At 49.4% G+C, this 25,568-nt stretch overlaps 1 protein-coding gene and 1 pseudogene across 2 annotated transcripts in view; one reads left to right on the top strand and one right to left on the bottom strand.

The window, feature by feature from the left end:
- Positions 1-25,568, top strand: part of TINAGL1 (tubulointerstitial nephritis antigen like 1) — a 496,849-nt gene that overhangs the window by 397,427 nt on the left and 73,854 nt on the right. The gene's annotated exons all lie outside the window — the stretch shown is intronic.
- LOC131767651 (methylosome protein WDR77 pseudogene) lies at positions 17,248-18,188 on the bottom strand (annotated as a pseudogene).

The following is a 25,568-nucleotide window of genomic DNA, read 5'->3' as shown; positions in this document are numbered from 1 at the left end:
TTTTGGGCAGAGTCTTGAAGAATACATCAGAGTCGGCTGTGTGTGGGGAGAGGAATTGGGAAGGCAGAGGAAGAGGAGATAGTTAAGCAAAGATGAGATTTTCCTGCTGATTGATCTGGGAGGAGGGCAGAGGATGGAAGTGGCAAGTGATGAGACTGGGAGGATAGTTTAGGGCCAGACACAAAAAGGCCTTGTCCATCATGGAGCAGGTGGTCTTTCTTCTGAAGGAATGGGGAGCCACGGAAGGTTTAGGGCAGGGCAGCACCATGATGTGACTTGTATTAAGGGAAAAGATTTCTGGTTCTCGTGGAGGCTGGACCGGAGACTGGTTAGGAGGCTGGACCGGAGACTGGTTAGGAGGCTGTGGCAGCTGTCCCAGTCTGCTCACCCATGCCTGCAGCCAGCAGGAAGGGGGAAAGGGGAGGGGACACACCTCTCCTAATGAAAGGCATGACCTGGCAGGTGCACACATCTCCTCTCTCGGCCAGAAATTAGCCACACATCCACATGCAAACGAGCCTGGGAAACATTGTCATTATTTTGGACTGCCTGTTGGTCTAGAAAAACGAGAGAATGGATATCAGGGGACCAGAGGTCTCTGACACAGTGGTTAAAAGTCTCTCTCTGAAATCAGACTTCCTGAGTTTAAGTCCTGCCTTACCACTTACCAGCCATGTGGGCAGGTTACTTGCCCTCTCTGTGCCTCATTCACCTCACCTGAGGGTACAGTGAGCTAACACACCACGTCTTAGAGTGGAGCCTGGTACATAGCAAGGCCCAGAGCTGTCTTTGGCTTCTGAGAGTAGGGGTTGTTCTGGGGACATGTGCTGCCTGAGTCCCCTGGCAGAGCTGAGGCACCCATGGGGGCTGATGTATGGCTAGGGCACCCAGGATTATTTAGCCCCTTCCCTTAAATCCCATGGTTTAACTGAGGCAGAGAATGCTGGGAGCAGGGCATGGGAGTCCTGGGAAAAGAAAGGTCAATTTTGGAGGGAATTTGAGAATACGTGGCCCAAGGAAAAATACCCCTGGACCCAGGAGCTTCGGAGGCAGCCCAGCCCGGAGCCCCTTCCACTCTCAGGAGAGCAGATCTCCCAGGACCAGGAAGAGGTGGTTAGTTTTGAGTCAGGGGCCCTTGAAGCAGGGCTCAAGGGCTCAGGCTCATAGCTGCTGTGTGACCCCAGACCTCCAGCCATCATTGCCCCTCTCCTGACCTGGGTCTTCCCATTTGGAAGCTGGGGATCACTTATTCCTGCCTTCCTGCCATGTGACTGTGAAGATTAGAAGTCAGTCCTGGCTTTGGAATTGGTTGCACCTGCAAGGCTGAGCACCTGGAGGGATGGGTTGCTGCGGACCACAGTGCGCCCCCTCCTGGGAAGGAGGAGCATTGCAGTTCCATCCTGCTGTGCCACTGATCTTCTCCCTCGTTTGGCCCGTGCTCCCTTTCCCAGGCTACTGGCTGTGAAACAGGGTGAGATAAGTGCTGATGTGGGAGGGAGAGGAGAAGAGCCTAGAAGGATTGCGGTGGGAGGGAGGAGTGGGGAGAAGATATAGCAACTGTAGGAAAAAGGCAGAGTGGTAAGATTGAGGGCTTGTGGGCAGGGACGAGAAGCTTAGCATGAGTGGAGAGGTGTTTAGAGTTAGCTTTGGAGGGACCCGTTCCCCCCATATTCAGGCCCAAATGTGGAGCTTGCTGAGTCTGTGCCTCATTCATCCTCTGTCCCCTTCCAGAACACCGCATAGGCCCCCACCCAAAACAGGTCAGCTATCAGAGTTCGTTGGTTGACTCACGCCCCACCCCAAGCCTTCGTGAAGCCCCCTTCTCCCCCACCAGACTCTGCTTCGGGGAAGATCTGAAAGGCAGCCCTGGGAGGAAAGAGATGCCCTGGGAGACAGGAGGCTGGGTCCCAGGCAAGGAGCCCCTTGTTGCCTTGCTCTGTGACCTGGGACAAACCACATGCCCTCTGGACCAGTCTCCCTATCTGAACAGCACGAAGGGGCACTGTGGTTTGAGAGCCATGGGGCACTGTGGGAGAATCCTGTCTTCACACGAATTCTTAGGTGGAAGTCCAGGAGATGAAACAAGCAAAAGGGAGCTGCACTGCTGAAGCCAGGAAGGGGCCTGGAATCTACTTTTGTGCTCCAGGGGGCCAGCAAGGCCAGTGTAAAGAGTGCCAAGATGGACACTTGGATCTCTGGGCCTGGCAGGCCTGCCTGTTCTTTCTGCAGCCTGGGGGTGGGGGCGGGGATGGTGGTGGGCAGATGGGTATCTAAGCAGTTTTGGTGAAGAGCAGGCAGAGCCGCTCCCCGGTTGCCCTTCTATCACTGGGAACCGGCCCTACCCTCTGAGGGCTCTCTCTGGGGTCCCTCCCTCCAGCCCAGGGACCCCAGAGAGAGCCCTCAGATTCCAGGGCCTCTGGGTGCTTAACAGGGTTTGGAGTCCTGAGTCGGAGGATGAGGAGAGCAGAAATGAAGGGGAACCACAAGATTTGGTGTCAGGAGGCTCCTGGTGCCAGCAGGTTAAGTGGTCTGGAGCAGCCACTGCCCCTCTCTGGGTCCCGGTTGCCCTGTCTGTACAATGAGGGATGAATGCAGTGATATCTTCAAACCCTTTGTCACTTGTGACTGGAGGAAAGATGGGGGTGGGGTTGGAGATTGTGCTGTCATGCTGAGTTTCCCAGGAGAGGTGGAATCCTGCTTGGAATTCAGAGGCAGTGATGGTGGGCGTGGCATCAGAGGCGTGGAGGGGGTGAGGTGGGCTGGCAGGAAGACTGACTCTGAGCCTGGGCTCTGCCACTAAGTTGGTGTGTGTCGTCCCCTCTCAGGACCACGCTTCCCCCATCTGTCTAAGGGGACCAGGTGCTCCCAGATCCAGGATTCAGTGATATTCTGGAGTCAGACTGGTTCAGGGGTCTGGAGCAGGCCCAGGGCCAGGGTCCCATTTTGCAGAGCTGGGAGTGGCTGTCGTCAGCCGTGGGAACCTGAGAGTCAGGTAGGATGCAAGTGCTGAAAGGCACTTAGGGGTCCTAACATCCAACAGAAGGGCAGCCAGTTGCCCAAGGTCCCAGAATGGGTTGGGGGCAGAGCCAGGCCCAGAACCAGGACTCCTGACTGCCCGTCTCCTCTTCTCCTCACAGGAAGCCCTGAGTGGGTGGTGCAGGAGCAATCTGGGAAGCGGGGGAGACTGACCCCTCCCTGAGCCCTGGGGGACAGGGAGGACAGAGGTGACACGTGGGGACATTGTGGTGCCCAGTGTTAAGCCCAGCTAGCATGGCTTCCTCTCCTCTCTCCCTGGGGCTGGTGATCTGGGAGGTTTCCATTGCCCTTCCTATTTTCCTGCAGGGCGAGGGGTGCAGTGGAGCATTGGGATTTTGCAGAGACAGAGGGGTCCTGACTGGGAGGGGGAGGTGAGGCTGGGCTGGGGGGTGCAGGGAGGAACTGAAGACAGAGGTTATCCCCCGTGTCTGGGGTGGGGTGGAGTACTGCCTTGTAATTTCTGGAATTCCTGCAAAGAACAGCATTCTAGTCCCCAAGTCCAGAGGAAGAGACATCCCAGGCATGCACAGGCTGGGACCTGGGACCTGGGACCCTTTGCTGCAGCGCTTGCACTTGTACAAACGTCTCCTGGAGCAACAAAATACAAAGAAACAGATAACAGTGTACATGCTTGCAGTTGGGGCAAATTATGAACAGCAAGATGCAAAAAGACCAAAAACTCAACGGCTACTTCTGAGGCGTCAGGAGCAAAAGCAGGGCGCTGTGCATGATCCCTGCACACAGCACCACCAAGAGGGTGGGGAGACCACCCAAGCTCCACTCTGGTCTGACCCATGAACCCCTCCCCACCCTCACCCCGCTTAAAGGACCAGCTCCTTCCCCCCAACCCCACACCCCCCGCCCCCAGGCAGCGAGCAAGGGAACCTGTTACTTGTTTTCTCTCCCTCTTTTTTTAAAAAAATTAATTAATTTATTTATTTTTGACTGCATTGGGTGTTTGTTGTGGTGCGCGGGCTTCTCATTGCTGTGGCTTCTCTTGTTGCAGAGCACGGGCTCTAGGTGCATGGGCTTCAGTAGTTGTGGCTCACGGGCTTAGTTGCTTGGCGGCATGTGGGATCTTCCCAGACCAGGGCTCAAACCCATGTCCCCTGCGTTGGCAGGTGGATACTTAACCACTACACCACCAGGGATGTCCCTTTGCTCCCTCTTGCTGCAGCATGAGTCCCAATAAAGCCTTGCCTGAATTTCTCTTATCTCTGGCCTCTTATCAATTTCTTTTGTTGGAACAGTCCAGGAACCTGGGTCAGTAACACAACCGCTTGTGACCTCACATACACACCTAGACACCTACTCACATATCCCCGCCCCTTGACTGGTGACATAATTGGTGGCGCCCAGTGCAAAGTGGGCCCCTTGTTTAAAAATTATTAAGAATTTCAAGGTGATGACAGCAGGCATTAAACCAAGAGTGAGGCCCTTATGAGTGCAGAGCTCTGTTCGACTGCAGAGGTCTGACACCCATGAAGCTGACCGCACCCCTAGACCCACCACCACTGAGGCACACGCTCCCTTCCCTCCAGAAACACACAACTACACCAGCCCCTGGGTTGCTGGAGCCTCACATTGAGCCAGAGACCCTCCCAGCTGGGCAGGTACAGCTGCCCCTCATCTGGCCTGCCAGATCTCTCCCTCTTACTCAACACAACTGCCCCCTTACACACACCACCCTGCCTGCTGGCTTGGGGGTGAATGATAGAGGAGAGGGCAATGCCAACTCCTCCACCCATTGTGTGTGCCAGCCTGCAGGGGCGCAGCTGACAGTGAAATGCCAGTAATAATATACCTAACGCTTGTTGAACATTTACCATGTGCTAGGCACTTCTAATGCTTTATAAATATCAACCCATTTAATCCTCACAACTTTATGAGAGGTATTGTAAGTGATCGCCACTTTACAGATAAGGAACCTGAGGTACAGAAAAGTTGAGTCACCTGTCAGATCACACAGCTAGTAAGGGAACTGAGATTTGAACCCAGGCTGTCTGCTCCAGAGAGGCTTCTCTGTCGGTTGTTGCCATGGTGCTGGACCAGGAATGTATCAGGCACTGTGGACCCAGATCTCTCAGGGCCTCTTGTGAAATGAAGAAAAAGGATGATTATGATGCAGCATCACCTTGACTGGATTCCATAGACAACCCCGGGAGCCCCAAGATGGTCACCAGACTGCAGAAACACAGAAGACTGTCTTTATTACAGTCTCAATATTTAGAAGATGTATGAGCTAGAGACATATTCTTTTTTTACCTTTTCACAAACAAAAATGTCATATATGTAATGAAGGCCTTTTCACTGACAGTTGTGTACATGGTTGGATCATGGACAGTCCACATGGTGGCCAGTTATCTAGAAGACTTTCTCACGAACTGGAATGAAGGGAAACCTGCCCTGCCAGCAAGTCCTGTTCATCCAGTTGGCCTCCTTTAATATCATAGGCCAGACTTCCCTGGTGGCACAGTGATTAAGAATCTGCCTGCCAATGCAGGGGACATGGGTTTGATCCCTGGTCCGGGAAGATCCCACAAGCCACAACTACTGAAGCCCGCATGCCACAACTACGGAGCCTGCGTGCCACAACTACTGAAGCCCGCGCACCTAGAGCCTGTGCTCCACAACAAGAAAAGACTCTGCAATGAGAGACCCGTGCACCGCAATGAAGACCCAACACAGCCATAAATAAATAAAATAAATTTTTTTAAATGTTAAAAAATATATATATCTTAGACCTTCGGGAGAGTCTGCCCAGCCCATGCCCACCCTCCTTCTCTCAGAGTTGCCCCTCCCCACTCGATGTGATCCTTGAGGTCCCGTCTGAATCCTTGGTCCCGCTCCTCCACACCCCGGGCCATGACTGATTGGTCCAGGAATGCCTACCTGCTCCAAGCCGGCCAATCAGATCTTTTGTCTGGGGATGGTGGATCCGCCTGTCAACCCACTCCGGCTGGTCTCTGAACTAAGAGCAGGTAAACTTGTTGACAGTAAACCAGCTGCCTTCACCTTCACTGCTGTTTGCACAAAAGAAAAGAAGAAGGAAGCTGTGTACAGGGGAAGGGAAGAATGAAGTAGTGACGAAGGGATATGTGGGGGGAGAGGGGAGCTGGCCCTCCCGCTGATGGCCACAATTGCTCTTCCTCCCCGGCATGCATCCCTAGGATAACTCCTGCTGTCATGTCAGTTAGCCTGAGAAATTGCTGTTCCTTGCAGTCCAATAACCTTATTTAAGTTTAAACTGGAAAATGGCAAAGAAAAGTACCACAAAGCCCCTGAAAGTGTTGGTTTTATTGTCATTGTTGAAAATGACAGATCCCAAAGCCACAGAGCTATCTGTGTCCTGGGAGTGTCTCCAATGGAAGCACGAGGTCATCTGTTTCTTTGTTTGGAAAATGCTTCCCACTGTGGAGAGGGCTTCCCCACGACGAAATGAAACCGAGTTCCCTTACCAAGTTTATGATTAATCTCTCTCTCCGAAACTTTATTCCCTTTCTTGTCCCCTCTGACCTCACTCCTGTGCTCACTGAACACTCATCAACCGGAGTCAGATGACTAAAATTGCTGTTGTCAATAACATCATTAATGTACTAAAATTGCTATTTTAAGATATCATCATCAATGTACAAATTCAGGTTGTTTCTCCAGAAACACCTGATGTTTCTCCAGAAACATCGGGTTGTTAGCCAGATGAGCTAACAGACCCCCACCGCACGCCCACCCCAGCCATGGACTACCTGGCCAGATAATCGTAAACCAGAGACATCCTGACTTCTGAAACTATAATTAATTAAGAGATGTCACAGCACCATCACTAGGCGATGATTAATTCCAGCCTCTTTGTTCTTCCCCTTTAAAAAAACCCTCTAACTCAAAGACCAAGTTGGGGTGGATCTGAGGCTTAGCTCCCACTCCCTTGCTTGACATCCTGCAATAAACCCTTACTTTGCTGCCAACTCCCGCTGTCAGAGTTTATCTTTCTGTACTGCTGGCACATGAGCCCTTTGCCTGGTTTCAGAAATGTGCTTTGCAAAAGACTTTATCAAACTTGGGCTGTCCAATGGTGTGCCAGCAAATATTTGACAACTGGTTCCTCAGAAATCCAAATGTATACATTATATACATATGTACCTATATGTTTATTATAAATTTTACTGATAAAGTGGATGTGTAGAACACAATTTACAAATAGTTGCACAATGTAGGAACTCTTGATTGTAGATTCCATACAGTCAATTGATTCTCCAGAAGGCTTTTGTTAATTTTTGCTGAACTCTTGTATGTCTAGTCAACCTATGGTTAAAATTCAATCCAAATTTGAAATGGAGTTGCATTCCAGTCTGCTGTACTAACTCTTTCCCCCAATTGTCATTAAATCTGATATGTGATCTACTATTACACTACTCACTCTGCTATAAATATATTCATCAAACTGAAACCTCTTTCAGCTTCAGCACTTTAGTTTGCACTGTTAATATTTCATCCATCACTTTCTTTAACCTAGAAAGTCAACAAAACAGCAAATCAAGGCCCGATTTGTGACTTTTGCCAATTCCCACCTTGGCCGACTTCAAGTTACCAACATGACATCACAAAGCAGAGTTTGGAAGAGGTGTGTGGAAACACATCATTCATTATGACAAAGCTCTCCTATTCAGTTACGATAGATGCAGATAATCTCAAGAGAATAGAGAATAATAAAATGTAGTAAAATCAGTAGGAAATCGTGAGTTTTGAGTATTATCTTTAGTTTAACATTTCCTTTTTTAATTGAAGTATAGTTGATTTACAAAGTTGTGTTAATTTCTGCTGTACAGCAAAGTGATTCCGGAATACATATATATACATTCTTTTTCATATTCTTTTCCATTGTGATTTATACCAGGATATTGAATTTAGTTCTCTATGCTATACAGTAGGACCTTGTTGTTTATCCATGATTAATATCTCTTAATTGTAAATTTATACAATTTAATTTTTAACAATGACTGTTCAACAACCTGAAATCACAAAATTCCCCAAACTTTAGCAACTGGCTCCTGAAAGCTGGTGTGAGCCAGCTCTGACGCATTGCTGGATTTGTGTCCATCCAAACGCACCCTATGGGACATGTCAACAGAAGAGGCCCCATGACTGGAGAGTCTATGGTGAAGCTGTTTGCCGTGGGAGAGTGTGACCTGGTTTGTGCCTTGGAGCAGAGGAAGAAACTTGAAGCAAGGAGTCTGTCAAGTTCAAGGAACATTGATGCAGCCAGTTTGGCAGGGCCATTTTGATTCCTTCATATCAAAACATGAGATTTCTTTTTTTATTATTAAGTGCTCAACAGACATCCTTGACCCTTGACCTCAGCCCCTCTCTGCCCCCCACTCTGTGTCTGAGACTCACCCCGCTTATCACAGTCTATAGATGCCTGTTTTCAACCCAGGCACCCAGAGGAGAAGCCCTTTTTGTTTGTTAGATTTTTCAGTCTCCATCACAACTTGCTTGTCCCTCTTGCTCAGGGAAAAGCGGAATTTTCACTAAGATCGCTATCTTTGAGCAGCCAATGTGACAGGAAAAATTGTTTAATTTTAGAAGAATTCAGTACCTGTTTTACTCATCCTCACCTTTCAAAACCCTACTCACATGTCACCTCCCTTCTGATATTTCATTTCCCAGCATTGCTATGGCTATGACTTGTCCATAATCCAATTGTACTTGTTCAGACGAGGGTGTGAATGTTTGTTTTCTGATCAGTGCCCTTGACTAGGCTGTGAATTTTTCCTCAAGGGCAATGGTTGTGTCTGTCTTGTATGCTATTGTGTGGCCAGTGGCCAGTACAGGATCTGGCCCTGAGGATTTTCTCACTAAATGTATCAAATTAAAACACCTGAATATATATTCAATGCCATGGGGCCTCCTATAAGCCCTGCGAGATGATTTTGAGCTAGTCCTTCCTTTAACGAAGCTCTCCTTGAGGCCCCTTGCACCTCCTCTTAATTTCCCTAAACACGTATTTCCCACTTGTACCCCTAAATGTCAGAGCCAGAGGGGTCCTGAGGCCATTTAGTCCCATCAACTTGTTGTGCAGATGGGGAAACTGAGGCCCAGGTAAGGGCAGGGACTTGCCTGAGCTCGCATAGCTCATTAATAGGGTGGAAACCAAGCCTATGCCTCCCGGATCAGGCTTCATCCTATAACTCCCTTCTTAGAGACAGGGGAGCAGGCGTAGAGAGGGGAAGGTGAACACAAGCTCACACAGCAATTGAGGGGCAGCACCAGGGCCCGGCAATTCTCCTGGCCCACCCAGATCTCCTCGGGACCTTTCCCTTCCTTTGAAGCCTGGCAATGAGACTTGTGGGTGCCGCCTCCACCTCCTCAGGGTCTGGGATCAAGACTGAGGAGGGGCGATTCCGTGGGTCCTCATCTGGGAGCGGATGGAGACATGCACCAGTTCGTACACTAGGGGGCTCTAGAGAGTCCAGCTAGGAGAGCGGTCAGCTCCCTGAGCCTCCAGCCTTGGTTCATGTGTACTTGGGCCAGATGGGAAAACCGAGGCCCTGGGAGGAGAGGGACTTGCAGAGGTCACACTGAGAGCCAGAGGCAGCGCTGGCACTTGACCCGGGCTTCTTGAGACCAGTCAGGTGCATTCCCTGGGTGGCTGACCCTGGCCTGGGGGCGGGGCTTCTCTGCCCTTTTGCTGTCCACTCAGGCCAGGCTGTGCAGACCCACACCCCGCATGCGTGACATTGCACCTCTCCCTGGGACACACTAGCCAGTGCTGAGTCACATCCTGCTTCATCCCTGCTCTGGCTGAGGCCCCCCACCCCACTGCTGCCTCCTGGCATCAGCACAGGTCTTTGTGGTTTAGGAAACATCGTCCCTCTCTGCTTACCTGCTTTGTTTGCGTGGAGAAGAGGGTGGGCCTCGGGTTAGGCTAGGGAGGTGGATTCCAGTCAGACCAGCCACTCAACCTCGGACCAGGTTGGTTACACGTCTCTTTGGGCCTCAGTTTCCTTATCTGTAAAGCAGACACGATAGTAGCTCTTATCTCTCAGGGGTTTTGAGAGGGTTAAATGAGATAGCACATCAAGTCCTTGGGAGCTTTTTATCAAGACTGAAACCTGCGTAGCATCTGGGAGAGATGTGAAACTGCCTTCACCTTACAGATGACAGACTGAGGCTCAGAGATGTCAGTGAGAAATAATGCAGCTTCCTAGTCGAGGGCCAGGTATGATTGCCACGCCATGCATGACTCAAGGGTGTGAGAAGTAGCATTTTCTTTTCTTTAGCCCAGAGTTGTGTCTAAGTTGGGGCGGGAGAGGAGTGTATGTAGAGTTAAGGCTTGGGTAGGCCCATGTGTTTCCCAGCCATGTATCCGCATGGGTCGCCTTGGTGACACCATGGTCCTTTATGCTTTTTTTTTTTTAATGTTCATTCATTCATTTATTCATTTCTCTTCCGGGCCAGGTGAGCAAAATGGGCATCCTCCCCATCTCAGTAGGAGCGTCTTGTTCCATGAGGTTCCATCAAGAAAGCATTTCTTTTTTAGTCTTAAGACTCATGCAAGATACCGTCTATGCCCTGGTTCTGGGTCAGTGATTAGAATTGCACCTTCCCTCCATCAGCTCTGCCAACTGGTCAACTATGTTCATCCTTCAAATCTCAGGGTTTGGTTTTTTTTTTTTTTTTTTAAATCCTTTTTGCTTTGAATGGCCCTTCCGAGGCCAACATCTCTCTCCACTTCTTCTGGGTCATACTGGAGGGCATAAGAATTGTTCTGCTGAGCTGGGAGGTCACACTGTGGTTTGGGGGTCATTCTGGTAGGTCCCCCTTTGGGGTCTGGCTGCAACGTGCAGGGCCCTCTCAGGGCCTGTGATGCCTCTGCTCTCACCACTGTCTCCATCCGTCCTCCTGTTCCAGGCTGGGGAGGCCTTTAGTCTGCTTAACAGTTTCTCTTGCATGGGAAGCAGGAGAGTTGGAAAAGGGCAAAATATTAGGAGAAAAACAAACAGATCGATACATATCTCTGGAGTGGCTTTTATCTTTTATGCACCAAGCACTGTTCTAGGCCCTGGGGTTGCAGCTGTGAGCAAGCAGACAGTTTCTTCTCTCAAGGGTAGCTGGGGCGGGCAGACAGTGATGGTCCCAATGGCTATCATTTATGGAGCCTTACTATGTGCCTGTGTCGTCTCATTTATTCCTTCCAACAACATAATGACATGTGTTACTATTATCCCCATTTTATAGGTGAGGAAATAGAGGCACAGAGAGGTTCAGTAACTTGCACCAGCTAGTAGATAATAGGGGTAGGATTCTGAGCTAGGCAGTCTGAAAATTAAAGAAGGTCATGGGGTAGAGAAGGACTGGCCGTGCATCCAGCTGGGGAGGACACTTCTAGCGTTCCTGAGTGAGGAGGTAGTGTTTGAGCTAAGGACCGCCTGATCATAAGAGGCAGACGTGCCTGGATCTGAGGAATGAACATTCCAGGCAGAGAGAAGAGCAAGTGCAAAGGCTCTGAGGTGAGAATGAACTTGACTTATCAAGGGCTGGACGGAAAGGGAAAGTCGCTGTGGCTGGGAGGTCAGGAGTAAAGGAGAGAAAGTAGCAGGAGGTGAGAGGCGGAGTAGACGGACCCAGGTTGGCAACATTAAACTTTGTGGGGCAAGGAGGTTGCTGACATCTGGGCTGCTTCCCTTGCGCTGGGCAGGGCCATGCCCTATGCCCATAAACCCCAAGAGGTCATTACCTCCTGCCCCTGGAGGCAGCTGGGGCACCCATGGCTGGGGCCTATTCTAACCTCTCTTTGGTCCTGGGACCCTGAGGACTATCCAGCTGCCAAGGGGAAGGGGGCCAAGGGTGGGCTGGGGTGGAGGGCCTGGGGCCCAGAGAAGCCTTATTCCTGATGGGGCACCAGGCAGGAGGTGCTGACCCCTGGGTCACAGAACTGAGGTCTGTCCCAGTGGTGGCAAAGGCATTTTGATTGGAGTCATTAAGATCACTCAGCCTTGATGGCCTGGACTTGAGCCAAGCTGTCCTCCTTGGCTCCCCTTGACTTCCTGGCCTGACCTCTCCCACCACCCAATGACAGGAGAGGTCCCTCTGGGGGCACTAATTAGCACCCTTTCTTCTGGATTCCAGGGCTTTCTCCCTGCCCCCAGTCAGGGAAAGAGCTCCTTTCGGAGACCAGCCATTGCCTCTGCCCCGCACATGCACCTTCCCCCACATCCTGGGGGTTCAGCTGAGGCCAGTGCAACCACATTTCCCAGGGCCTCCTGGTCCTTCCTGCCCACGGGGAATTTTCACCCTTGTCCCCTCTACTGGGAATGTTCTTTCAACTTCTGTTTACACTGAAAATTCCTCCTACCTTATTCCTCAAGGTATAACAGGTGAATTTCTTCCTTCCTTCCTTCTTTCCTTCCTTCCTTCCTCCCTTCCTTCCTGTGTTCCTTTCCTCCCTCCCTCCTTCTTTCCTTCCTTCCTTCCTTCCTTTCTTTCTCTTTTCTTCCCTCCCTCCCTTCCTTCCCATCATTCATTCATTTTATTTTTAATTTTTTAAAATACATTTATTTTACTTTATTTATTTATTTTTGGCTGTCTTGGGTCTTTGTTGCTGCACGCGGGCTTCCTCCAGTTGGGGCGAGCGGGGGCTACTCTTCATTGCAGTGCACGGGCTCCTCACTGCGGTGGTTTCTCTTGTTGTGGAGCATGGGATCTAGGCGCACGGGCTTCAGTAGTCGCAGCACGCAGGCTCAGTAGTTGTGGCTTGTGGGCTTAGTTGCTCTGTGGCATGTGCTATCTTCCCGGATGAGGGATTGAACCCGTATCCCCTGCATTATCAGGCAGATTCTCAACCACTGTACCACCGGGGAAGCCCTCATTCATTCATTTTATTCATACATTTTGGGCATTCATTTATTCAGCTTCCACCAGGCACTGGGGGCACAGAGGGAGTAGGACAGATTCTGAGGTCAAGGAGTGTATTAACCTGTGTGAGAGGCAGAAGGTAAACAAGCAGGACAGGCTACATACATAATGAATGGGTCCCCGTGCAGAATAAAAATGTGAGACCCCTTGATAAAAAATCATTAAGAATTTCAAAACGGGGACAGCAGAGCATTAAACCAATTGAAAGGTGCTTCCTAACTAGGGAGCCCTTCTGCAGAGTTCATGTCCCCAAGAAGCTGGTCCTGTGAACAAACTATTCCATCAGACATGGGATGGCGAGCCTGGGAGTCATCCAGGGGGAGGGGATGTCCACAAATTGCCAAAAGCAGAAGGAGAGAGATGGAAGGACTCTTTTTGGAAACTGCACGTTGTCCGGACGTGAAAAGGGGCCAGAGGAGCAGTCAGGGTCCAATGTAAGGGAGTGGGTCTTTATTCCATGGGCAGTGCAGAGCCACCTAAAGTTCTAAACAAGGGTGTGATCAGATTCTTCTTCTGAAAAGATTATTCTGGGACCAAATAAGAAATGCAAATAAAAATATATGAAAAATATAAATAATAATACATATAAATGATACAAAAAATAAGTGTGAAAAATTTTCCACTTCACTAGTAATCAAACAAATCAAAAGTAATGTTTTTAACATTTTTTTTTTTTTTTTTTTGGCCACGCTGTGTAGCATGTGGGATCTTAGTTCCCCAACCAGGGATCAAACCCATGCCCCCTGCAGTGGGAGTGCAGAGTCTTAACCACTGAACCACCAGGGAAGTCCCAAAAGTAAATTTTTTTTATTATCAAAAAGTGTAGTTTACAATATCAAAACTTTGGAAATGACTTTAACCCACACAGATCAGGCTGGTGCCCTTGTCCTCACAGCTCCTGAGAGGTCTGTTGGGGTTCTCCGGGGCACATGATTGACATGGGAGACATTCCAAGGGGGTTGACTTTGTTTGATGATAAGTAATTTCAAACCTAATTTTTGTGTTCAAACAAACATGACAATCACACCACATGGCCACAATAAAAAATATAGACAATGACAAGTGTTGACAAGGGTGTGAAGCAATTGGAACCCTAACCCATTGCTGATAGGAATGTAAAAGGGTGCAGCAACTTTGGAAGGCAGTTTGGCAGTTTTCAAAATGCTAAAGAGTTACCATATGACTCAGCAATTCAACTCCTAGGTATGTACTCAAGAGAAATAAAAACACATGTCCACACAAAAACTTGTTTATCAATGTTCATAGCAGCATTATTCGTAACAGCCCCAAAGTGGAAGCAATATGTCTGTCAGCTGATGAACAAATAGAATTTTATTTTTTATTTATTTATTTATTTTTTTTTTGTGGTATGCGGGCCTCTCACTGTTGTGGCCTCTCCCGTTGCGGAGCACAGGCTCCGGACGCGCAGGCCTAGCGGCCATGGCTCACGGGCTTAGTTGCTCCGCGGCATGTGGGATCTTCCCGGACCCGGGCACGAACCCGTGTCTCCTGCATCGGCAGGCGGATTCTCAACCACTGCGCCACCAGGGAAGCCCAACAAATAGAATTTTAAAAAATGCTGTATTCGTATAATGTAATGTTATTTGGCAATAAAAAAGAATGAAGTGCTGATACATGCTATGATATGGATGAACCTTAAAAACATTATGTTAAATGAAAGAAGACTGTTACAAAAGGCCACATAATTCCATTATTTGAAATGTCCAGAACAGATAAATTTATAGAGACAGAAAGTAGATTAGTAGTTGTCAGGGGCTGTGGGGAGAGAGGAATGGGGAGTGACTGCTTAACGGGTACAATACTTCTTTTTGGGGTGCTGAAAATGTTCTGGAATTAGATAGTGGTGGTGATCACACAACCTTGTGATTGCTCTAAAACCCACTGAAATGTACACTTTAAAACAAGTGGATTTTATGGTATGTGGAATATATTTCAATAAAGCTGTATTTTTTTTTGAAAAGAAATCATGAATACAGTCGAGCAAAGAATTAGGGTGACCAGCTGTCCCAGTTTGCCCAAGAATAAAGGTTTTCCGGGGACATGAGACTTTCAGTGCTAAAATCAGAAAAGTCCCAGGCAAAACAGGACAAGTTGGTCACTCTGCATAGAATGCAAACTTTACATTTATTTGAATGATCAAATGTGAGAATTTAAAGAAATGTCCTGTTTATGTGAGAGGTAAAGCAGGGGGAAAGCTTAGGGAGCAATGACCTAAATGTCAAACAACAGGAGGTAGTTAAATGCATTCATTCATTCATTCATTCATTCATTCCCCACTAGAATGTAAGCCCCACAGGGGCAAGGGTTTTTGTCTGTTTTATTCACTGCTGTATCTGAGGGCTTAGGACTCTGCCTGGCACACAGTCCATGAATGTTTGGTGAGGAGAGCTGTATGCTAGGTGCCAGTGGTGCATTAATTCCTCCTGTCCTAGGGCTTAAACTGCCTCGTGGCTAGTTTAATAAGCAGACAGACAAGACACTAGTGAACAGATGAGGGAATAAGAAAATTTCAGATAGTGATATATGTCATGAAGAAAATTAAGTGATCGAGTGGATCACTTTAGGCTGAGTGGTCCCAGGAGCCTTGCTAAGAAGGTGACTTCTGAGAGGGCGGACACCCACTGACAGAGCCACTCTCAGTGGTTTTAAGAAAACATCTTTTCTTCCTTTTTTTAAAACAATGAATCAACTTCTTATTTCACTGACCGGTACTTCTGATTCTCTATCTGATGCTGCATTTAAAATCTTCAGAGTCCCCCCAAACAGCATTCAGTCTTATATCCAGAGACAGGGGCCCAGAGGCAAAAAAGCTCAGGCCCCAGGCTGTTTCCCGGTGGGACAATGGCAGACATTCCTATGCAAGCCTGTGTCAGTTTTGTTTTGTTTTTTTGCGGTACACGGGCTTCTCACTGCTGTGGCTTCTCCCGTTGCGGAGCACAGGCTCCAGACGCGCAGGCTCAGCGGCCATGGCTCACGGGCCCAGCCGCTCCGCGGCATGTGGAATCCTCCCGGACCGGGACACGAACCCGTGTCCCCTGCATCGGCAGGCGGATTCTCAACCACTGCGCCACCAGGGAAGCCCCCTGTGTCAGTTTTTAACTGAAATGTCATTAAGTTCTCCATCCTGAAACTTTTTGCTATGGCGTCTGTGGCAGAAATACACTCATCTCTCATATACATAACTCCATGGGGGTGTGGGGTGGGCATTACCAGGTGCCAGCCAAACTTCTAATTCAGCCAGAAACTGGACTTCTGGCTCAGTTTAATAGCAAGGAGATGAGCAAAACTGTGGTGAGTGTGTGTGGTGGCTCTTCCTCAAGGTGAACTGGGCTGGATGTGAACGGAAGTACATGATAAAGGTGAATTAAGCTCTATAAAAAAATTAAGTTGCTCCTATCTCTATGAGCAGTCTATGAGCTGCTTCCAAGAATCCAGGGATGCCCACATCCCATACCTCATCCAGACAAGGCCAATTCCTCACACACAGCTACATGGGAAGCATAAAACCCTTTTGTTGGACTTCCCTGGTGGTCCAGTGGTTGAGACTCCACACTTCCAATGCAGGGGTCGTGGGTTTGATCCCTGGACGGGGAACTAAGTTCCCACATGCTGCAGGGCGTGGCCAAAAACCCCCAAAATACAAAACAAAACAAAATCTCTCAAATAACATCTTGCTTTAAAAAAAATCTTCCGTACAGATGAACCAGTTTGCAAGGCAGAAATAGAGACACAGATGTAGAGAACAAATGTATGGACACCAAGGGGGGAAAATGGGGGTGGTGGGGTGGAGTGGTGGTGGTAGTGAACGATCAACTTGGAGGCTGGGATTGACATATATACACTAATATGCATATATACACTAATATGCATAAAATAGAGAACTAATAAGAACCTGCTGTATTAAAAAAAATAAAATTAAAACAAAGGAAAAAAAGTTATGTTTAAAGAAAAAGTCTTTTATTAACTTTGGGGGGTGGGGATTGGGTCTTGGGAAAGATGTGGGATGGCTTTTTTATTCCCCCTGCCAGCAACATCTATGTATCTATCTACACACACACTCAGACACACATACATAACCATGTTCAAGGAAGTTTTTCTTCCCTGACTACAGGACCCCAGAATCCAGCCTGCCCCAGGCTGAGAGACAGTGCCTATTAACTGCACAGATCTGACGTATCAACATACTGTATAAGGCTCCTGTGTTGTCTCACAAACTGAGAGCGCGGGGCAAAGGGAGTGGATACTCGCAAGGGATTTGTTTTTTGTCTGAAGTCCAACCTACTCGACAACACTTTTAGGTCTGGGAGAGGTTCTGTGGGCACGATATGGTGGGTGACCTGACGGTCCCAGCCCACTGGGGTAAGAAGGGAGTGATTTAGCAGGGACAGAGTAGTATCTCTCACAGTCTCTGTGGGCTCGGCTTCTACACCCCTCGGCAATGTCTGAGTCCAGCACAGCAAGTGAGCCGTCTTCACTGACAGAGGCCAGGAAGGGAGCGCTGTGTGGGGAGAACAGCAGCCCAGTGAAACACTGGGAGTGCACAGCTGAGCTGAGGGCACAGCTTGCACTCTTTGTGCCCACAAGGGAGACAGTCCATTCTCATCACCAAAGACAAAGACCTTACTCCGCTGAGGATGCCAAGGCTGGGAGCTAGGAAGGTAGCCAGAGGCACTGCAGCCCATCGGTGATGCTGGCTTGGGGCAGTGGATATCCCAGTGAAATTCTACTGTCCTTACAGCATGAAAGAAACACGGAGTCCTTGTGTAGAGAGGCAGCAACACAGGTGACCTGCCCAGAGTGAGCTCGGTATGCATTCAGAATCATCTACTGAGCAAGGTCCCAAACCTTGATGCAGAAGTCTTTGCTACCACCAACCGCTTGTGTGCCAGAGCTTGGGACACTGCAGACACGATGTCATCATGCTCATACTTGCAGAACTTGCTGTCAACGAGTGTCTCATTCTCATCCAGCTCCCACAATTCAACAGCACCTGAGTTGGAAGCCATTAGGATACCTCTGTCCCCTACCCAAGTGAGATCAGCCACTCCAGCCTCCGCCTGGACTCCAGCGGAGCAGAAATCTTCCTTGCGGACAGCACAATGGTCCCTAAAAAGCCAGAGGAAGCCAGCCCAGCAGAGGCCACTCAAACTGGAAACCATTAGCAGGAATGCCCCGATACCACACCACCTCCAACTGATGCTCCATACGGGTGGGCACATTAGGGGGATGGTTCCACCCTCTGCTGCCAGGGGCACAAGTTGGGGTTGGGGTTTCCTTCCAAATCTCCATGGTTCCAACTCCAACCTGGCCCCAAACTGGACGCCCGCCAGAGATTCAGCTCCGCCAGCCTCCACGTGGTCCCTCCTCAGGAAAACATCGTAATGGCCAGGAAAATGTTCATGGTGAAATGGTACCCTTATGTTCAGAGCAGCACTATTCACAGTAGTCAAGATATGGAAACAACCTAAATGTCCATCAACAGATGAATGAATAAAGAAGATGTGGTACATCTATACAATGGAATACTACTCAGCCATAAAAAGTATGAAATAATGCCATTTGCAGCAACATGGATTCAACTAGAGATTATCATACTAAACAAAGGAGGTCCGAAAGAGAAAGACAAATACCATATGTTATCACTTATATGTGGAATCTAAAATATGACACAAATGAACCTATCTTTGAAATGGAAACAGACTCACAGACATAGAGAACAGACTTGTGGTTGCCAAGGGGGAGGGGGGTGGGGGAGGGATGGAGTGGGAGTTTGGGATTAGCAGATGCAAACTATTATATATAGAATAGATACACAACAAGGTCCTACTGTATAGCACAGGGAACTATATTCAATATCCTTTGATACACTATAATGGAAAAGAATATGAAAAAGAATGTACATATATGTATAACTGAATCACTGCTGTACAGCAGAAATTAATATAACATTGTAAATCAACTAGAATTCAATAAAATAAATTTTAAAAAAGAATAAGATATATTAAAGCACGTCGGGGCTTCCCTGGCGGCGCAGTGGTTGAGAATCCGCCTGCCTATGCAGGGAACACGGGTTCGTGCCCCGGTCCGGGAAGATCCCACATGCTGCGGAGCGGCTGGGCCCGTGAGCCATGGCTGCTGAGCCTGCACATCCGGAGCCTGTGCTCCGCAGTGGGAGAGGCCACAACAGTGAGAGGGCTATGTAACATCAAAAAAAAATAATAATAATAATAATAAAAAAATAAAGCACGTTGAGGGTGGGAAGTCACGGGTGATTTCTTTTTACTTTTTTAAAGCATTCTTGTATTTCCCCAATGCCCTGCCTGACGCAGAAATCTGGGGGATTGGATCTGGGGTGAACCAAACAAATGAGGTCCCTGCTCTCATGGAACAGGTATATTTTATAACTGGGAGAAACAAAACCCAGAGTAAAGGAGTAACGTTATTTATTTAAAAGATTGAAGAAATTGCACTGGTAGGTGTGCCAAAGAGCCACCTGGAAGCTGGAGTCCGGGTTAGGAGTTGGATGCAGCAGCTGTGCAGCCCGGGGTGAGAGTGGGGCTTGCTGGAGAAGGAACAGAAAGTCAGGAAGCACCTCTCAACACTCACCCATTTTGTTCATGGGTGTAAGTCCTTTCCCCTGTCTCAGCCTCAGTTTCCCCATCTGTTAAATAAGAGGAGACACTAGAGGTGTGTCTTGTTTTTTAAAAATTTATTTATTTATTTTTGGCTGCATTGGGTCTTCATTGCTGCACGCAGGCTTTCTTTTTAGTTGCGGCGAGCAGGGGCTACACTTTGTTGGGGTGCGCAGGCTTCTCATTGCTGTGGCTTCTGTAGTTGCAGAGCTTTAGGCGTGCGGGCTTCTGTAGTTGCAGCAAACGGGCTCAGTAGTTGTGGCACGCGGGCCCAGTAGTTGTGGCTCCTGGGCTCTAGAGCACGGAATCAGTAGTTGTGGCGCAAGGGCTTAGTTGCTCTGCGGCATGTGGGATCTTCCTGGACCAGGGCTCAAACCCCTGTCCCCCGCATTGAAAGGCAGACTCTTAACCACTGCACCACCAGGGAAGTCCCTCCTTCCCTTTAAAGACTGAATATTCCACTGTATGTATATACGTTAGGTAGGTTTTTTTTTAAATAAATTTATTCATTTATTTTTGGCTGCATTGGGTCTTCGTTGGTGCACGTGGGCTTTCTCTCGTTGCAGTAAATGGGGGCGACTCTTCCTTGCGGCACACGAGCTTCTCATTGCGGCGACTTCTCTTGTTATGGAGCACAGGCTCTAGGCACGCGGGCTTCAGTAGCTGTGGTGTGTGGGCTCAGTAGTTGTGGCTCGCAGTCTCTAGAGCACAGGCTCAGTAGTTGTGGAGCACGGGCTTAGCTGCTCCGCAGCATGTGGGATCTTCCTGGACCAGGGCTCAAACCCCTGTCGCCTGCATTGAAAGGCAGACTCTTAACCACTGCATCACCAGGGAAGTCCCTCCTTCCCTTTTAAGACTGAATAATATTCCACTGTATGTATATACCTTAGGTAGCTGTGAGTTTCCTTCAGCTCCAACAGTACAGGATTCTCAGTTCCAAGTGGCTGTCCACCCTGGGGCTGATTGTTGCCTGGTGGGTTGGGGACCCTGGCTTCAAGCTGACTTTCCCTCCTGCTTGTGTCACCAGGCAGCCAGGGGAGGGCACCAGGGAATGAAAGGCATTGGCTAAATACCTGCTGCCTTCTCTCTGGAGCCTCAGGAGCCAGGTCACGGCCTGGCGCAGGGCAGGGGAGGGGAGCTAATGATGGCCTGCCAGAGACTTTGTCATCCAGATGAAACTGTCCCCGCTCCCAGGCCTCTGCTCCCCGGCCGGCCTGATTACAGGAAGCCCTATTCTTCCCCTCCCCAGGGCCAGGCCTGGTCTCGAAGCAGCCTCTGCATGCCCAGCTGCTCTGGAGCAGCTGCAGAGATAGGCCAGCTGAGGAATCTGGGGTAGCAGCTGCCAAAATGCACTGGCTTTGGGGCCAGAACAACAGATACAATGCATGGTGAAGTCAGCAGGCTTATGCAGTGGTTCTCATCTGGGGATGAATAGTAATAACAGCCACTGTTGCCTGAAGTTTTAATATGTTCATCATGTACCAAGCACTGGACATGAATTATTTCATTTAATCTCACACAGCCCTAGGAGGTTGGTACTGTTAACCCCATTTTACAGAGGAGCAAGCTGAGGCTTGGGGAGCCTTACACATCTGGTAAGCAGCCCAGCCTTGTTCTGTGATAAAGCCTGATCTCTTATCCCCTGGTTCTGCAGTTGGGTGGAAATTTCTTTGGCGAGTTCCTTGGTGGAGGGCAGATGAGGGGGCTGAGTGGATGGAGATCTGTTTGCCTCCCCTGCACCGTCAAGGGCAGCAACTCTTGTAGCTGCTCGGGGTTCTGCTTCCAAACATGTGAAAGCCACCGCTGTAGTTCACCTCATTTGTCTTACAGGTAGAGAAACTGAGGCCCTGAGAGGGACAGGGAACTGTCCAGGTTCACTCTGACAGGGTCTATGGTAGAGCTGGGATTAGAACCCGAGTCCAGCCTCCCAACCATGCTCTGATTTTGGTACCCACGTGGCCTGCTGGATCTTGTATGTGACCCACACAGGCAGGAGGGCACCCTGGGACCTCACCTGCTGAGTCTGCTGGGCCTGGACCCCCACCCTTCCTTACAGAAGGAGGGAGATGCAGAGGTGGCTGGCAGTGGTGCAGAGAATAGCATGCAGGCTGGAGCTCAGTTCTGACCCTGCTGCTACCTCGCTGTGTGGCCTGGGTAGCTCTGCTCTCTCCAGGTCTCAGTTTCCCCTTCTGTACAATGGGGGTTGCTGACAGTTTGGACCAACAGGCACTGGGCAGGGGAGGAAGAGTGGTTAGACAAGAGGAGAGGAAGGGAGGAGAGGAAGGGAGTGTATGGAGAGGAAGGGAGGAGCCACGGGGCCGCAGGACACCCTGCCTTGCCCTGCTGTCCTGGGGAAACACCCCAGGTTCCACCACCCACACTCCACTGCCTGGCCAGGGGACGCCACTTGGCCTGAGAGTGTCCAAGCCTTGGATGAGAGAGTTCTTGGTCTCCAAGACTGCCATGGGGCTGGTGGCTTCCCTTCCTCAGCCCCAAGACATTCCCTCACCCTGAGAACGGTGCTGGCCTCATGGGGACCTAGCGGAGGCTGAGCTCCTGGCTGGGCACTCCCATGGACGTCAGCCTCACCCAGCCACGTGTGCTTGCATCCGTACAGCGCGTGTATGTGCAAACCCACACACGCGCCTCGCACAGCAGGGACTCTCACAGGCCAAGAGAGGCCCAAACCAGTTCTTACTTTTGAGGATCCCAGTAAGTTAAAAATGAAGACATGCCGAAACAGTCTGGCCACAACTGTGGTGCGTTTTACATACTTTTATTTAATAAATTAACATCTTTAACATGTACACACATACACAAATCCAATGCAATTGAGAGATTCATAAGATCATTGCAGGAATTATAAATGATATAAGTTCACAGTGCTGTGTGGTCTGGTGATGGGATATAGTTTTAAATTGTATGATGAGCGTCCTGTTCTTTCCATCTTGCGCGTGATTCCCTGGGACTAGACATCCAGCCTCCTTTGAGTGTACATTGTTTTCTAACATTTTATTATGAAAAATGTCAAGCATCCAGAAAGGTTGAAACAACTGTACACTGAACACCTATATCCTTATCATCTGGAATCTACAAGGAACATCTCGCAATATTTGCTTTATCTCATATCCATCCCTTTTTCCATTCAACCATCCAAATCCATCCTTTCATCTCTCTATCCCTCCACTTGTCCATCTGTTTTCTGATGCATTTTTGAGGCTCATGAATGTGAGGACTGGGTCAAATGACACTCTCTTCCCTCCTCCTTCACCCTGACAGTAACAGGCCTTGCTGCACTCACACACACACACCCCTACATGTAAAACCCTCATAGGCACACACCTCACATGACTCACCCATGTTCTCCAATTCATGCATGTCCTCCTTACACATATTGACATGAATTCACATATGCAAACATCACACATAATCACCTGTGCACACACACACATAAAGACACACACACATAAAGACACACACACACACACACAGTGCCCACATGTGCATTTGTGGCCGACTTTTGATATCTGTAAAGGGGGCATCCAGAGACCTAGAATCCTCAGACCTGTGACCCTCGGGTAGTCTATGCCGGGCCCTGGTTTACTCCTCCAGCCCTGACTTCTGGCAAGTGTCAGGGGCTCCCCTGCATCTCCCCGCCCCACATGTCTCACCTTTTCCGCTTTTCCCACAGTCTTCTCCCTCACCTCCCAGCCACATCCCACAGACAAAACCTCCCACAAAAGTTCCTTCTGGAGTGTTACCACATCGGGGTACAAAGTCCACCAGACTGCTGCTCCTGGAGGGCAGGGACAGTGTTGGCCTGTTTACACCACATCCCCGGCACATGGCACCCAGCAGGCCCTGTGGTTGGTTGAAAAAGGAACAAAAGCGGCAGAGCATTGCATCCCCTGGGCAGCCTCGGGCATACGCGTCACACATGCTCACCGCCATGCACACACAACACATTCTGCATGCATCCGTGCTCACATGCACATCGTGTGTGTGTCTGCGTTCATGCACACACCTGTCTGCCTGTCTCCATATTCTCCAGATGCAGTCAATTCCAGGACCTGAGTCCTTTCCTAAAGGCTTGGTCACCTAAGACCACTGTGAGCACATCTGCTGGAGTGTGAGGTCCAGATGTGGGCCCCAACCACGGACTCCTGAGCTTAGCCCTGTGCATCTGCATGGCAGAGGTTAAGAGTACCAGCTCGGAGAATTCCCTGGTGGTCCAGTGGTTAGGACTCCACGCTTCCATTGCCGGGGCCCTGGTTCAATCCCTGGTAGGGAAACTAAGATCCCACAAGCTACATGGCGTGGCCAAAAAAAAAAAAAAGAGTACCAGCTCTGGAGTCTGACAAACCCTGGGTTCCATCCTTGCTCTGCTTGTAATCACGTTTCACATGACTTACGTGAGTGCTACTTCTTGGAGCATGGATTTCCTTATCTGTTAAATAGGAAAATAGTTCCCATCTTAAAAGCATCTTACAGGAGATGCTCTTAGCAGGGTGCCAGGCGTGTTGTAAGCACTTAAAAATGGTTGCTGTGGATATTATTATTGTTGTTACTTCAGGCCTTTGCCTCAAACTCCCATGCACCCTTTGGGGGGGAGGACAGCCTTGGTGCGGGGGCTGTGTATGGGGAGAGTGGGTGGTTGGTGTCTCGTGAACGCCTCTTCCCAGAAGCTCCCCCAATCCCAAGCCCTTATTATCTCACAAGAATATTCATAAGGGATAGATTCAGCCCTGGTCTGTAAATGGGTCAGAAGCAGGAAGTGGAGGCCAGGGCAGAGGGCGAGGCCCAGGGGACAGGAGGCTCAAAGCCAGAGTGCATCTGAGTCCTCACGGACAGGAGGATGGTAAGTGGGGGATACTGGAGGCCATGGGGGAGTTTGAGCAGGGGATTGTCCCCATATTGCAGATTTGAAAACTGAGGCCCAATGAGATCAGATCAGAGAACCCTTGGGCTGAGTGGCCCAAGAAGCCAGGTCCTGCTTCCTTTGGGATCTGGAGAGTTGAGCATCTGTCTGGGCTAGGAGATGGGCACTGGGGGATGGACCTTGACCCCTGTAGGTTTCTCTCAATGGGTGTAGTTTACATGGCATTACATGGTTGGAAGAGTTGTGGTGATCCTGAATCCCAACCCTCGACTGAGGCTCCAAGAGGATGGGTGACTTGCTAGGATCACACAGCTGCTGACAGTAATCTTGCCTTTGGAGGTGTGAGATAGAATGATTCTGGTCCCTTGCAAGAGATTCAAGACTGGGAGAAAAGTGGGTGGGCTTGTCAGGATACCAAGGAATGAAGCTTCTTTATCCACCTCCTCATTTCATGTCCTCACTAGTCCCATGAGACAGCTGGAGCAAAAACGATTATCTCCATTTTACAGATGAGACACATGAGGCTGAAAGAGGAGGAAGCAGCAGGAGAAGGCTACAGAGTGAGCTGTCTGTAGGGGGTCTGCCCCTCTGTGCAGGGTGATGTGGGGACGTGAGACCCCAGCTCGCCTCCATCTTGGGCAGGGTGAGGCCAGGACAAGGCAGCACATCACCCTGCTCTGGAAAATTTCAATCTAAAAATTCAGAGGGGCCTGTTTCTCTACACTTGCAGGTATATTAATCCCTCCCTCCTTTCAGATAATTGCCTGTTTCTTAGAATGCTCTCTGGATGCTTGTGACTGCTCTGTGAGGTTAAGTAAGATAACCACTCCCATTTCAGGGTAAGGGGTGGAAGTAAGAGAGGAGAAGTGATCTCCAGGGAGGCAGAGGGTGTGAGAGGCAGTGACAGAACAAGAGTCTCAGCGAAGTCGTGGGTGTTTTCTACTGGACCAGTTCGTGGAAAGGGACGGGTTGAGGGATGGAAAATTTGGCTCTTGAGGCAGGAGTGTCAAGAGGAGCTGACCCTGGGGTGGGTGGCCGTGAAAAGGGCTCACTTCAGACTGCTAGGTGGCAGCATAAGGACACTGGCC

Source organism: Kogia breviceps, chromosome 1 (assembly GCF_026419965.1).
Source record: "Kogia breviceps isolate mKogBre1 chromosome 1, mKogBre1 haplotype 1, whole genome shotgun sequence".
NCBI lineage: Eukaryota > Metazoa > Chordata > Mammalia > Artiodactyla > Physeteridae > Kogia > Kogia breviceps.
This window is presented reverse-complemented; position numbering and strand designations above follow the sequence as displayed.